Raw genomic sequence first — 13,993 nt, forward strand, 5'->3', positions numbered from 1 at the left:
GTTTCTTCAAAAGAGCTTGACCAGCACATTTTGAAACCATGGTCTTTTTTGAAAGCTTAGTCTGGGAGAAACCTTGCTGATTATGTATGATTACCTTGTGTCTTTTTGATGGTCTTTGTCTTATAATAGCTTTCACAAAACACAAAACTTTCAATTGCTGACAAAAATCCACGCTTTCAAAGACAAATCCAGCAATACCTTTACTTGGCCAGTCTATTCCTCTGTTACTAAGAAATCAGTATTTGAATTGATATGCAATTTAGGCAGAAGAGCTGAAGCCTGATCTTTTTATGTAAAGTGACACAGCGAAAAGGCTGGAGTAGGCAGCACTAGGTGGGGAATAGTACTCCAGTGACATAGGCACCAAATCTACAATAGCTCTTCGGCCTCATTTGCATATAATTTCAATAACAGAGAAATGGACAGAGTAGGTAAAAGTATGGCTGCAATTGTCATTGAAAGTGTTACATATGCACATAAACAATTTGGGGAAGTGGAAGTGACAAGAATCCTGCTGAATAATTCACTTTAATGACTGTTTCAATCTACATATAAAAATGGTGATCATTATATAATTTGGTATAATTGGTTATGCATACATACATATGATTATAATCCAACAAAACTACTGATTTTGTGAAACAGTACCTGGAGAATTACAGGTGCGTTATAGTGGAGGCACAGGGGGTTTGTGGGAGCTCTGGTAGGCTGGCCCAAGACCACATGGACTAGGGCTCATCCAACTGAATGTTCACTTTCCTTTTCCTGTTGGCATAATACCACTCAGACAACACAGGATGAGGGTAAAACAGAGTGGCAATACTTTATTGAACCACCAACTGACAATAACCTATAGACTAATTCCAGCAAAAAACCCAAGGCGGTGCAAATTCTCAAAGTCTCACCCTTCTGCTGACTCATCGGAATTACAGCAGCTGCGACTCCGGGGCTTCCAGGTCTGACTGCCTCCACCAGTGTCCCCCCACACCAACAGAGAGGAGGCAAGGACAAGCTTAGGAAGCTGACAGTCCATTGAGGTACAAGGTTGGGTGATGTAGGGTGGATCCCAACCTGGCTTCTCCGAACATCTCCATGCAGCTAGGTCACAAAAGAATCCCAATCCTGGCTTCCCCATTCATGTCCATGGGACTCCGGTGACCAGAGGGTCCAAATCCTGGTTTCTCCAAATGTATCCTTGGGATAAGTGATGGTCAAAGGAGTAGATCTGTGTTCTTTCAACTGGGGCTGTGGTCCCCTAAGCTGACATCCATTAAAAAGACAAATCTAATCTGCATCCCTCTTGATAGAGCCATGCTATCCTGGCTGTTGCTCTTGGAAGTCACTTAATCCTTCTTGCAGAGCTATAGAAATCTTTTTATACCCACATCAGTGGCTCACTTCATCATCCACAGGTCACTGGGGAAGGTGGGATGAGTTTAACTCTCATTGTTTAAGTATGTAATCATTCTGCATAGTTCATTCTTCTCTGTTTTGCAGGTCAACAAACTAGCCTGGTAAAATGTGTAATCAACATATTAATAAACATCTATTGCTCCATGACCCTGCATCCCTGTCCTCAGGGATAACAGACAATTAGTTACAACAAACATCAACTCAAGTGGCAACATTCAGACAATATGACAATAGTCCATATTTCTTAACCAAAACACAAAGAAAAACACAAATTAAAAAGTCGCTATAAAGATAATATTGTATTTCAATGGGCCTATTGAATTTACATCTGGAAAATTAAGATTAAATGCTGTGTCATCACAGGTATGTATGGTTGTCAAATTGGACAACAAAAATAGGTTTTCAAAACTATACATGCACAGTTAAATGGATTGTTCACTACTCAGACAACCCCATCTCAATCACTGTTTCCCCCAAGCAAAATAATAACAGCTATACTCACCTCTGGTGCCATTCCAGTGGTGTCAACACTGACTCTTCCATGGCTGTCATGACATTTTTATGCCACGGGATTATGCTAATCATCAGCTGCTTCATTCTCCCCTGTAAAAGAAAAAAAAATGGTACAAGACCACAGCCAGCTCGCCAGACCCACAGATGCACAGAACTTCATGAAGACAAGACGAGATAAGTAGAATAAATAGGAGGGTGTTAGAGCTTCTTATTTTTTTTTTTAAAACTTTATTGATCCACATTGGGAATGAATAAAAAAAACTGCATACAAAAAGTGAACCTCTGGGATTAAAGCCTTAACCCCAGATGTTCACTTTTTGTATGGAGTTTTTTGTTCATTCCCAATGTGGATCAATAAAGTTTGATAAAAAATTGTTTAAGAAGCTGGAACACCCTCCTATTTATTCTCCCCTCCTTGGGATAAATCTTAGATCTGATGTACGTGAAAGCTGTAGTTGCTCTCTCACAGTGTGTGCACATCATCAAAGAAACTACAAAATAAATGTTACAATGAAAGGGAATCTGTCAGTAGGATCAATCCTCCTAACTTGTCAATTTGGGCATGTAGGTCATTGGATGTCTTATTTCAGAGAGATCTATGATTTTTGTTAGATGAAAATGATCTGTCCAGCACTATTGTCAGGACTCAGATTTGCATGAGAATCCGTCAGCAGCGTTTATTTTATATGAAAGGGGAGTTACTAGTGTGATATGTAATGACTGTTCTCTGCTCTCCTGATCTCACTGCATAGCTGTGTGTGATTATAACTAACACATCTGCAAGTTCCTCTCTTTGCTTCAGCTTTCATCTCACAGGCAGCCAGTGTTGCAATACAGCAAAACAGTGAGAGAGTTGTAGCAAATGTGTTTGTATGGAGACAAAGTTAAGTTCTACTTTAATGTTAGTGTCATGTCCAATACTGGTAATGCCCACTTTCATTTAAAATAAGCACTAGAGACACATTTTCATGAAGATCAGTGCCTGACCCATAGTTCTGAACAGCTCATTTACATATAAGAAAAACATGGATATCTCTGTAATAAGACATTAAATTTCAGATATCAAGGGAATCATTTTATTCAGCGTGTCCATATAGACAGCTTTGTAGAGATGATCCTATGGACAGGTTCCCCTTAATCTAATAAAAGGAGTCTGTCAGCACAGAATGATTGTTCACATAAAGTACAGGTGCTCAGTGCAACCTTGATTTGGCCAAACATTGAAGGGCACCTTGCCACCTACTTGTTTTACATCTGTCTTCAACCTTCTCTCGCTCTATAAAGCCAAAAGTATCAATCAAAGAAGAGGGGGTGGAGATAGAGAAAAAACAAACAGCTAGGAAGGTGCACTTAAAAGTTTGGCCTTGCCAAAGAAGCATCAAGCACTTCTACTTGGTTTAAACAGTCAGTTTGTGCTAACAGTCTCCATTTAACATTTATAGACTAATAGGGTTGATAGCATTTGAAGCAAGCTGAGGAGCTGAACTCTCTCTACATGCATCTGATGTTGGCTTTTCCAAATAGCCAGCAGCTTTGCTCCAATTACTGCTGTTAACCCCTTTACCCCCAAGGGTGGTTTTCATGTTAATAACCAGGCCAATTTGTACAATTCTGACCACTGTCCCTTTATGAGGTTATAACTCTGGAACGGATCCCACTGATTCTGACAATGTTTTCTCATGACATATTGTACTTCATAATAGTGGTAAAATTTCTTTGATATTACTTGCGTTTATTTGTTTTTAAAAAAAAAAAGAAATTTGTCAAAAATTTTGAAAATTTTGCGATTTTCCAAATTTGAATTTTCATGCCCTTAAATCACACAGATATGTCACTCAAAATACTTAATAAGTAACATTTCCCACATGTCTTCTTTACATCAGCACAATTTTGGAGGCTATTTTTTTTTTTTGTTATGGAGTTATAATGGTTATAATAATAATAATAATAATAATAATAATAATAATAATATTTTTTATTTACATAGCACCAACATATTCCGCAGCACTTTACAATTAAGCGGGGACATGTACAACCAATAAATTTGGTACGAGTTAAGACAATTTAAACAGTGACATTAGGAGTGAGGTCCCTGCTCGCAAGCTTACAATCTACAAGGAAATGGGGGGACACAATAGGTGAAAAGTGATTGTTATTTCAGGTCTGGCAATTATAATAAATAGGGATTTTCATACAAAGCTGCATGATCCGGTCATCAGCCCGTGTGTTTAAGTGCAATAGTCAAGTATCAAGTGCAGTTATCATGTGTATGGAAGGTGTGGAGACAGATGAATAGTAGGGTGTAGATTCAGAGTAATATTTGGAAGGAGGGAACAGAGCAAAGTTAGTTTACTGAGTAGTTGGTGTGGTAGGCTTGTTTGAAGAGATGGGTTTTCAAAGCGCGCTTGAATAGGTCGGGGCTAGGTATCAGTCTGATCGTCTGGGGAAGTGCATTCCAGAGAGCTGGCGCAGCACGAGAGAAGTCTTGGAGACGGAGGTGTGAGGTTCGGATTATGGGGGATGCTAGTCTTAGGTCGTTTGTAGAATGGAGGGCACGTGTAGGGCGATAGACAGAGATGAGAGAGGAGATATAAGGCGGTGCAGAACTGTGGAGAGCTTTGTGGGTGAGAGAGATGAGTTTTTGCGGGACAAGACGCCATTTCCAGTGATACTATGTTTATTTATATGCGTCTTTTTGATCGTGTGTCATTCCACTTTTTGTTTAGCGGTATGATGATAAAGCATTGTTTTTTGCCTTGTTTTTTATTTATTTTAATTACGGTGTTCACTGAAGGGGTTAACTAGTGGGACAGTTTTTTAGGTTGGGTCGTTACGGAAGCGGCGATACTAAATATATGTACTTTTATTGTTTTATTTATTTATTTATTTACATAAAGAAATGTATTTATTGGAACGATATATTTTTTTTCTTTATTTAGGATTTTTTTTCAAATATTTTTCCACAGCATAATATTTTTCTTACTTTTTTTACATTGTTCCAGGGTAGGACATCACTATATAAAGTCAGATCGCTGATCTGACACTTTGCACAGCGATCTGACATGCAGTTAAGGAGGCTTCTCAGGTCATGCTCTTAGCAAGCACTGAGAAGCCACCTCCCTTCAGGACCCGGAAGGACCCCACGGCCATCTTTGATCTGGGGGTCAGCAGGCAGGGAAAACCTCAAAACAACACAATCACATCGCGTTGTTCTGAGTGTCTGATGGAAGCATGCAGGGAGCCCCCTCCCCGCATGATGCTTCTCTATGCCACCAGAATGCTGCAATCTTGCTTGATTTTTAGTGTTCTGGGGGTTAAAGTGCTGGATGTGGTCTGTGACCACTCCTGCCACTTAGTGCCGGGTGTCAGCTGTGAGTATCAGCTGACACCCGGCCCCGATCGTCCGCACATCACTCGTGTGAGTGACCGATCTGCTTCGTCATACTATCCTGTCCATGGTCATACGTCGGATGTCAGAAAGGGGTTAATCATTTAAATTCACATGTCAATCTCTGACAGAAAAATTTCAATGGAACATGCTCCAGTGTTCAAGCGCATTAGATACTATAGGTCCACTGTGATGTGAGCATGGGTAACAGATGGGTCTTGTGAAATGGCAACACAAACAAAAAAATATTTTTTACATGACTTAAAGAAAATAAAATGTATGCAAGTTTGATATTACTGGAATCAAATTGAACTAGGGAATCATGTTTCAGAGTCATTTTTACCACAGGATGAATGCAAAATTGCATTTTTTACAATTTCACCACATTTGGAATTTTTACTCATTTTTCACTACATTGAATGTTAAAATTAATGAAGTCATTCAAAACTACAACTTATTCCACAAAACAAGCCCTCATATGATTATGTCAATTGACAAATTTAAAGGTTGTTTCTCCTGGAAGAAGGCAAGAAAGAAACAACACTTCAAAAATGAAAAATTGCCTGGTCCATAAAGTGTTAATATAGCTCAAAATATTATACAGTCATGGCCAAAAGTGTTGACACCATTGAAATTGTTCCAGAAAATGAAGTTTTTCTCCTGGAAAGTTGTTCCAACTGCACGTTTTGCTATACACATGATTATCCACTTTGTATGCATTAGAACAACGCAAAAAAAACTGAAAAAAATGCAAATTGTACATGATTTCACACAAAACAGCAAATATGGTCCGAACCAAATTGTTGGCACCAAACAACTGGTAAACAACTTTGCTTCAAGCACATAATTCTTATTTAAATTTAGCTGTGGCAAGTGACAGTTGTGGGCAATATAAAAATCATACCTGAAACCAGATAAAAATGGGAGAAATTTACTCAATCTTTGCATTGTGTGTCTATGTCACATTAAGCATGGAGAACAGAAAGAAGAAAAGTGAACTGTCTAAGGACTTGAGAACCAATATTGCTGAACAATATCAATAATCTCAAGGTTACAAGTCCATCTCCAGAGATCTTGATGCTCCTTTATCCACAGTGCACAACATAATCAAGAAGTTTACAACCCATGGCCCTGTAGCTTATCTTCCAGGACGTGGATTGCAGAATAAAATGATGAAAAGTTGCAATGCAGAACAGTCAGGATGGTGGATAAGTAGCCCCAATCAAGTTCCAAAGATATTCCTGTCCTGCCAGCTCAGAGTGCATCAGTATCAATGTGAGCTATCTGTCGACATTTGAATGGAATTAAACTCTATGGCAGGAGACCCTTGAGGATCTCACTTCTGACACAGAAGCACATCATTCTTGTCACTGATCCATTTTTGGATTTGTGACAGCTCTCGCTCTGCTTTAATTTAAATGTTTTATGCTTTCATGCCAGCAAGGGTTAATGTCAGTTTTCCTTGCTGCAAGCTGCTGCATTGCCAGGTCAGCTAATGTGAGTGGTGACCACTCCCACCATCATTTAAATAGTCAAATGATGCATCAGCTGACTGCTAGTGATAAAGTTATTCTATGTAGACCAGCCCTGTAGTGTGTTACTCTCTGGTGTCAGCGCTGAATCGGTTAATTCTGTGGAGTTCAGGGTCCTGTTTCCATGTCCTCTGTGGTGTGGAGCTTGGCAGTGGTGACTGGAACTAAGTGACTTGTGTATTTTCCTTGTCTGTCTCGTGCTTGTCACTATCTCCTGTGTGTTTGTATCATCTGTAGTGGTGAGGCTAGCTTCCTTACCAGCCAGTGAACTGGCCAGAGTTAACTGAAGTGACAGCTAGGGACCAGGTTTGTGATGGCGGCAGGGGAAGGACCTGCATAGGGCATTAGGGGAGCTTATGGATAGGCACAGGCTGAGTTAGGAGGTGCCCCATCCCTCGTTCCCTAGTATTAGGACCTTTCTCCCCCTTTTCCTATCCCGCTATTGATGTTTGTTGTGCCATCCGCTTGACCGACCCTCATGGTCGTGACAATTCTACTATTTATTGAAAATCGAATGAGGCCTACAAAAAATAGAACACAGTACCTACAGTCAAATGTGGTGGAGGTTTAAAGATGTTTTGGGGTTGTTATGCTGCCTCTGACTTTGGGTGCGCCTTGACTGTGTGAAACACAAAATGAAACCTGAAGATTACCAAAGAATTTTGGGTCGCAATGTAGTGCCCAGTGCTAGAAAGCTGTGTACGTGTCCTAGGTCATGGGTCTTCCCATGACATAGGAGAATGACCCCAAACATACTTCAAGAAGCGCCCAGAAATAAATGGAAACAAAGCGATTAAGAGTACTGAAGTGACCAGCAATGAATCCAGATCTAAATCCATGGAACACCTGTGAAGAAATCTTAGGTCGGGCACAGGAGACAGGTCAGGTACAGGTAAGGGAGGTCAGATACAAAAGGAACACAGGGGTTTCACAGGTAGCAGTCTCAGCAAGCCAAAAACTATCACTGACACAAGCTGCCAGCAAGAAAACCAATAAATAGCCACTCCCAAATCAAAGAGAGGCAGGAATAGTTAACCCCACCATGACCAGGCCGGAGAAGGGGAAAAATAGCAAACTCCGACCCGGATCATGACATATATAATTTATAATTAAAATAACTTCCACAATTGGATACATTTAAATAAAATGTTCCTGTGCTGAGATAATCTTATAAATGTGCCCCTGCTATGTATTGTGTAATGGCTGTATCTGACCATAGAAAGACATGGTCTGATTAAACCACATCACCTGGGCAGGGGAGTGAATCAAAAGAGAGTATGCCAGATATGCCAGCATTGGTTTACAAATTAATCTTTCTTTGAAGTAAAACATATTAAAACAGGCAGGGAAATGTTTTACTTCACAGAAAGAATCAGCTACGATCCCTAGCTGTACTTTTTTGTATACTCTATTTTGCCTCCCCGATTGGCCAGGAGATGTGTTATGATCAGACCATGTCCCTGTATGGTCAGACTTAGTCATTACACAGAACATAGCAGGGGCACATTTTTAAGATTATCTCGGCACAGGAACATTTTATTTAAACACATCCCTTTGTGGAAGTTATTATTATTCCATGATCAATTAATTAAAATTAACTTTTGTTCTTGGGAAAATCCCTTTAGGTTGACTCTGGTGTGTATCCCCTCCATTTTTGACCCGGCTAAGACTCTGACTTTGTCTCCTGCTTCCCGTTTCTGTTACCACACGTCTGTCTGGCTTTTTGACCTTTTGGCTTACTCTGACTTCGTTCTCTGTCTCACGTCTCTGGTACTTTTGCTCCTGGCTGGTTCGGACCCTCTGCTTGTAAATTGACCACGAGTTCTGTTTTTCCCTTTAAACTATACGCTTACCGACTGTTACGGACTTGGCTTGTTTTGACCACTCTCTGTCGCCACCTGGTGGCGCAGTGCAGCATGCACTGGGCTGCGGTGTGGTAAGTGTGACCTCTTTTTCTGTCACCCACTCTCCTTCATGGAGTCTGCACATACCTGCATTGCTGCAGCATGACATTATCACTGACCTCGAAACATTTAAAAGAGATTCACACTTTTTTTTTTTTTCCTCTCTCTGGTCATGGATCTGCTGCATACCTTGGTTGATCAAATAACTAACTTGACACAGATGATGCAGACATTATCCATGGAGCATAGAACCTTGACTACCTCTCAGAAGCAGGTGCAGAGGGAGCTTGCAGAAACAGTTAAGATAGTTCAGGGTGTTTTCTCTCCCTCTGTCAGTAAGTCAGGTGAGATGACTGATGTTTTTCTGCACTCTCCTGAACCCTATGTTAAACTACCTGACACGTTCTCTGGTGGGAAGAAAAATTTCCACGTGTTCAAGGAGAGTTGCAAACTTTTTTTTTTCCCTTAGAACCCGATCTTCAGGGGATGAGAATTAGCGGGTGGGGATAAGTATATCTTTACTTCGGGAGGGTCCGCAGTCGTGGGCATTTTCCTTACCTCCGACCGCCCCTGAAAGAATGTCTGTGAATATGTTCTTTGATGCTCTCGGACTGATATATGATGAACCTGATCATATTAGACTGGCATAGGACACAATTATGGGGCTCTCTCAGGGTAAGCTCTCAGCTGAGTGGTACTGTTCGGAGTTCCGGCGGTGGTCTTCAGAGATTTCCTGGAGCAACTCAGCTCTCAGATGTTTGTTCCTGAGGGGACTGTCTGAACATTTAAAGGATACTCTGGCTCTCTATCCTTCACCCAGTTCCTTGGAAAAGGCCATGACTCAGGCTGTCTGCATGGATTGGAGGTTACGAGAGAGAGGAATCATGCAACGGGAGGCTCCTTTTCTTCCTGGTAAACCAGAGTCTTTGCCACCTGTTGAGTCCGTGGAAGTGGGAGCCATCACTCTCAAAGAAAAGGCGAGGAGACATCAGCGACTTGGCAAACTCTGTTTCTACTGTGGAGATCCTGGACATTGGAAAATGGACTGTCCTTCCTGCTCACTGACTAACAAGCGACTGAATCTGGGTGATTGTCGTGGTGGTCACCCAGATTCACAGGTACCTTTTTCTTCATTTTCAAAGATATTGTTGAAAGTGGAACTAACTGTTATGGACTGTGTTTTTGCTACCTCGGCTTTTGTGGACTGCGGGTCCTCCATGAATTTTATTGACTTCAAACTGGTGGCCATTTACAAGTTAGGGACAGTTAGGCTGGAGTCTCCCATTAAACTTGTGGCTATTGACTCTTCACCTATCGCAAAGAGTGGGGTTAATTTAATTTCTGAGGAGTTTACCCTCAAGGTGGGGGCCTTACACCAGGAGCATATGTCATGCTTTGTCCTGGACAATCTCCCGGCTGGACTGGTGTTAGGTTTTCCATGGTTACAACTACATAACCCGATAATTGACTAGGGGTCCCGGGATATTGTAAAGTGGGGACCTAAATGTTCTAAATGTTGCCTTATTTCGGTGTCTGTGTCATCCGTCAGTCTCGAGGGTATTCCGGAGTACCTGAGAGACTTTGAGGATGTGTTCTCAGGAAAAAGAGGCTGAGGCTTTACCACCACACCGCTCATTTGATTGTACTATAGACCTGGTTTCTAATGCTAAATTGCCCAAGGCCCGTTTATACAATCTATCTTGTCCTGAGAGATCTGCCATGAAAGAATACATCTCCGAGAGTCTTCATAAAGGGCACATTCGCCCCTCTGTATCCCCTGTGGCGGCTGGGTTCTTTTTTGTTAAAAAAAAAGATGGTGGTCTGCGCCCATGCCTCGATTTCCGAGAGCTAAATATGATTACTGTGAGGAACACTTATCCTCTCCCGCTTATCCCTGATTTGTATAACCAACTGTGTGGGGCCAAGTGGTTTTCTAAATTAGACCTCCGTGGGGCATACAATCTTATCCGTATACGTGAGGGGATGAGTGGAAAACTGCCTTTCTCACCTCAGAGGGACTGTTTGAGAATTTGGTTATGCCTTTTGGTCTGACAAATGCGCCAGCAGTTTTCCAGAATTTTATCAATCATGTCTTCTCTGACGTCATTGGGCGCTTTATGGTAGTGCAGCGCCCCAGAGTCCTGGTTGTTGCAGTACTGTCGCTCCGCCACTAAGGGGAGTCATGGTACATCTGATTGCACTAAAAGTGTTCATCTTGCAGGTATCACAGACACACATTACACTTCACACTCCGGCCGCCAGGGGGAGAAAAAGGTCCTATCTACTAGGCCACTCCTCACACATGGGTAAAACTGGGGGGTGGATAGGAAGTCAGGAAGAAAGTAGCTGGGGAGAGCTCGAGAGAGGACCTGTCAGGGGCGGGATCCTGACAGAGGCCTAGAAAAGGACAGATCATTACGGAGCCATGCCTGTGCCTTATAGCATCAGACTCCTAAGAAAGGACACGAAGCGAAGCATATTGTGGAGAAGTGAGAAACGGGATCACAGCACAAAGGAGATAGAACCAGAAGGAGTCGTGCCTCAAGATCAGCAACATCCTTCTGAGGTGCGTAGCCGGCGGCCGGAACGCCGAGGAAGTAAGAGACTCTACGCATTACTTTGAACTACGGCCGGGCAGTTAACTTTAGATTGGCTGTCTCACCTTTACACCTAACAAAGACGGAGGCAATAGTGGGAGAGGGACGTCTCTAGGGTCCCTATAAAATAGCTCCAGGCTTACCCCGTCATACGGGTGCGTCCTATCCATATCAACTGGGGGACGGAGAGAAAGAACAGAAACATACACGACAGTTGTGAGGACTATTCCGTGGTGCTCAGCAGGGAGGTACTACAACACACAGGCGCTGGTAGGAAGGACAATGATTTCCACCTGCAAAGGGATCTCTGGATGTGCCTTTGGACAGGCCGGTCTCAGCCAGCCCTGTTAGCAGTGCTCTGGATTGCGGATGCTGAAGCCTTCAGTAAAGAGGTAAAGAGACTGCAACTCTGTGTCCTCGTTATTTACTGCGATCAACACTGTCACCTACACCTTTTATTGGGTGCCCCTTAGCAGGACCACGGACTGGGTCGGGCCACCGTAACATCCTCAGAACTGAGAGACCTGGATTCGAGTACCCCATCGTCCTGCGTCTGGGGGCCGCTCCAACTTGGCGTCACGAACAGGATCTACTTAAGCCTGAAGAATCTGGTCATGTGTGCCTTGGAACTGTGACTGAATTGTGCTGAATCGTGATTTATTGCAAAGACTGTGTATTGCTATTTGCCGCCAAAAATCCGCCATCAAGGCGCACGAGGGGAGGAGCCATAGCTCCGTGGGTGGAGCCGGCAAAAAAGAACGCAGAACAAGAAGACGCGGTGAGGTGCCGATTCCGGAAGAGGAATCCCGACTTCCAGCAGGTTAGCAGGGGGGAGGAACGGCCATGTCTGATTCGGGAGGAGGGGAGGCGGCAGTCGCAGCCGCAGACCCAGGGGCGCCTCCAAGCCCCGCAGTAGATGCAGCCACGGGCCTTGTACCACCGCCAAGTGCCACAGAGCTTGCCACCCTCATTAGCCAGCCGGATACTGCCGCAGCTACAGCAGCCATAATGCCCTTCTCCATGCCGTACCTACCTGGAGCAGCCTGGCTCCCGCGATACTCTGGAGAATCGCATACACTAACTGACTTCAAAGAAGGGATCTGCAGCCTGCTCGAGTTCTATCCCTTGACAGAGCCCCAGAAAGTTCATATGATAAAAGGCCAACTCTTTGGAGCGGCTCTGAGAGAAGTGAAGTCCTGGCCCGCCGCGGATAAGAGAACTGAGCAGCAGGTCTTTGCAAAGCTTAAAGCCTCCTTTGACACACGCACCGCTACAGAAATTAAATTGATGTTCTATGGGTGCAAGCAGAGGCCGCAGGATAGCTTACGGGACTATGCCCTTAATCTCCAGGAGGCACTGCAGGCCATCAAGCAGAGTGACCCAAACAGCATGCAAGATGAAGATAAACTCCTGAAAGAGCAGTTCATCGAGGGGCTCCTGTGCAGTCATCAAATGGCTCAATTCCTGGCCATGCAGAATCCAGACCTGACTTTTGCGCAATTCAAAGATAAAGCCATCCAGGTACTGCCGGAGTGACAGCCCAGCCGTGCCATACTTCCCAGACATCAAGCCCTCACATACCACCAGGAGGTGGTGCCGGACACACCAATTTCTGCCGAGGCCGATGCCCAGATCCTGGAAGACGACTCCCCTGCAGGACTACGCCTCCAGATGCAGGAGCTGACTAAGAGCGTTGCTGCCTTAGCCCAGACCATACAGTCTCTACAGGAGTGTTATGATCCTTAGTGGTTGAGGATCACAAATTACTCCAGCTAAGTAACAAACATAGGACAAGCTCTAGGGAGGTGGCAAGCTGGACTGACCGCAAATCTGAACCTAACCAAACACACTAGAAGTAGCCGGTGAACGTGCCTGAATTCCTAGACGTCTCGAGCCAGCCTAAGGAACTAACTACCCCTAGAGAGAAAGAAAGACCTCTCTTGCCTCCAGAGAAATAATCCCCAAAGATATAGAAGCCCCCAACAAATAATAACAGTGAGGTAAGAGGAAGGCACATACACAGGGGTGAAAGCAGATTCAGCAAATGAGGCCCACTAATACTAGATAGCAGAAAATAGAAAAGGGAATCTATGCGGTCAGTAAAAAACCCTTACAAAATATCCACTCTGAGATTTCAAGAACCCCCACACCAACTAACGGTTTGGGGGGAGAAACTCAGTCCCCTAGAGCAACCAGCAAGCGAAGAAATCACATTTTAGCGAGCTGGACTAAAAACATAATGAACACTGATAATCAAAAAATGATCAAACAAAAACTTAGCTTGTCTTGGAGAGACTGGGAGCAAGGTAGACACACGGAATCTGAAGAGCAGGTGGGCTAAATAGAAAACCAACCAAGGATAACGAACCAGCTGATGAAGCCAACCTGCAGAAGGACAACACTACACAGTACCGCTTGTGACCACTAGAGGGAGCCCAGAAATAGAGTTCACAACAGTACCCCCCCCCTTGAGGAGGGGTCACCGAACCCTCATCAAGACCCCCAGGGCGATCAGGACGAGCTGCGTGGAAGGCGCGAACCAAATCGGCCGCATGAACATCAGAGGCGACAACCCAGGAATTATCCTCCTGACCATAGCCCTTCCACTTAACCAGATACTGAAGTCTCCGTCTAGAGATACAAGAA

The 13,993-nt window shown here is 43.6% G+C and overlaps 1 long non-coding RNA gene across 1 annotated transcript in view; it reads right to left on the reverse strand.

Annotated features, from left to right (window-relative positions):
* Positions 1 to 1,033: 1,033 nt before the first annotated feature.
* LOC143818051 (uncharacterized) overlaps positions 1,034 to 13,993 on the reverse strand; it is a 102,060-nt gene continuing 89,100 nt past the window's right edge. Inside the window, exons 3-4 of the long non-coding RNA XR_013224283.1 lie at positions 1,916 to 2,016; positions 1,034 to 1,511 (exon numbers count right to left, since the gene is read on the reverse strand). This is a non-coding gene — a long non-coding RNA (uncharacterized LOC143818051). The remainder of the gene's footprint in view (positions 1,512 to 1,915; positions 2,017 to 13,993) is intronic.

Source organism: Ranitomeya variabilis, chromosome 3 (assembly GCF_051348905.1).
Source record: "Ranitomeya variabilis isolate aRanVar5 chromosome 3, aRanVar5.hap1, whole genome shotgun sequence".
Lineage (NCBI taxonomy): Eukaryota > Metazoa > Chordata > Amphibia > Anura > Dendrobatidae > Ranitomeya > Ranitomeya variabilis.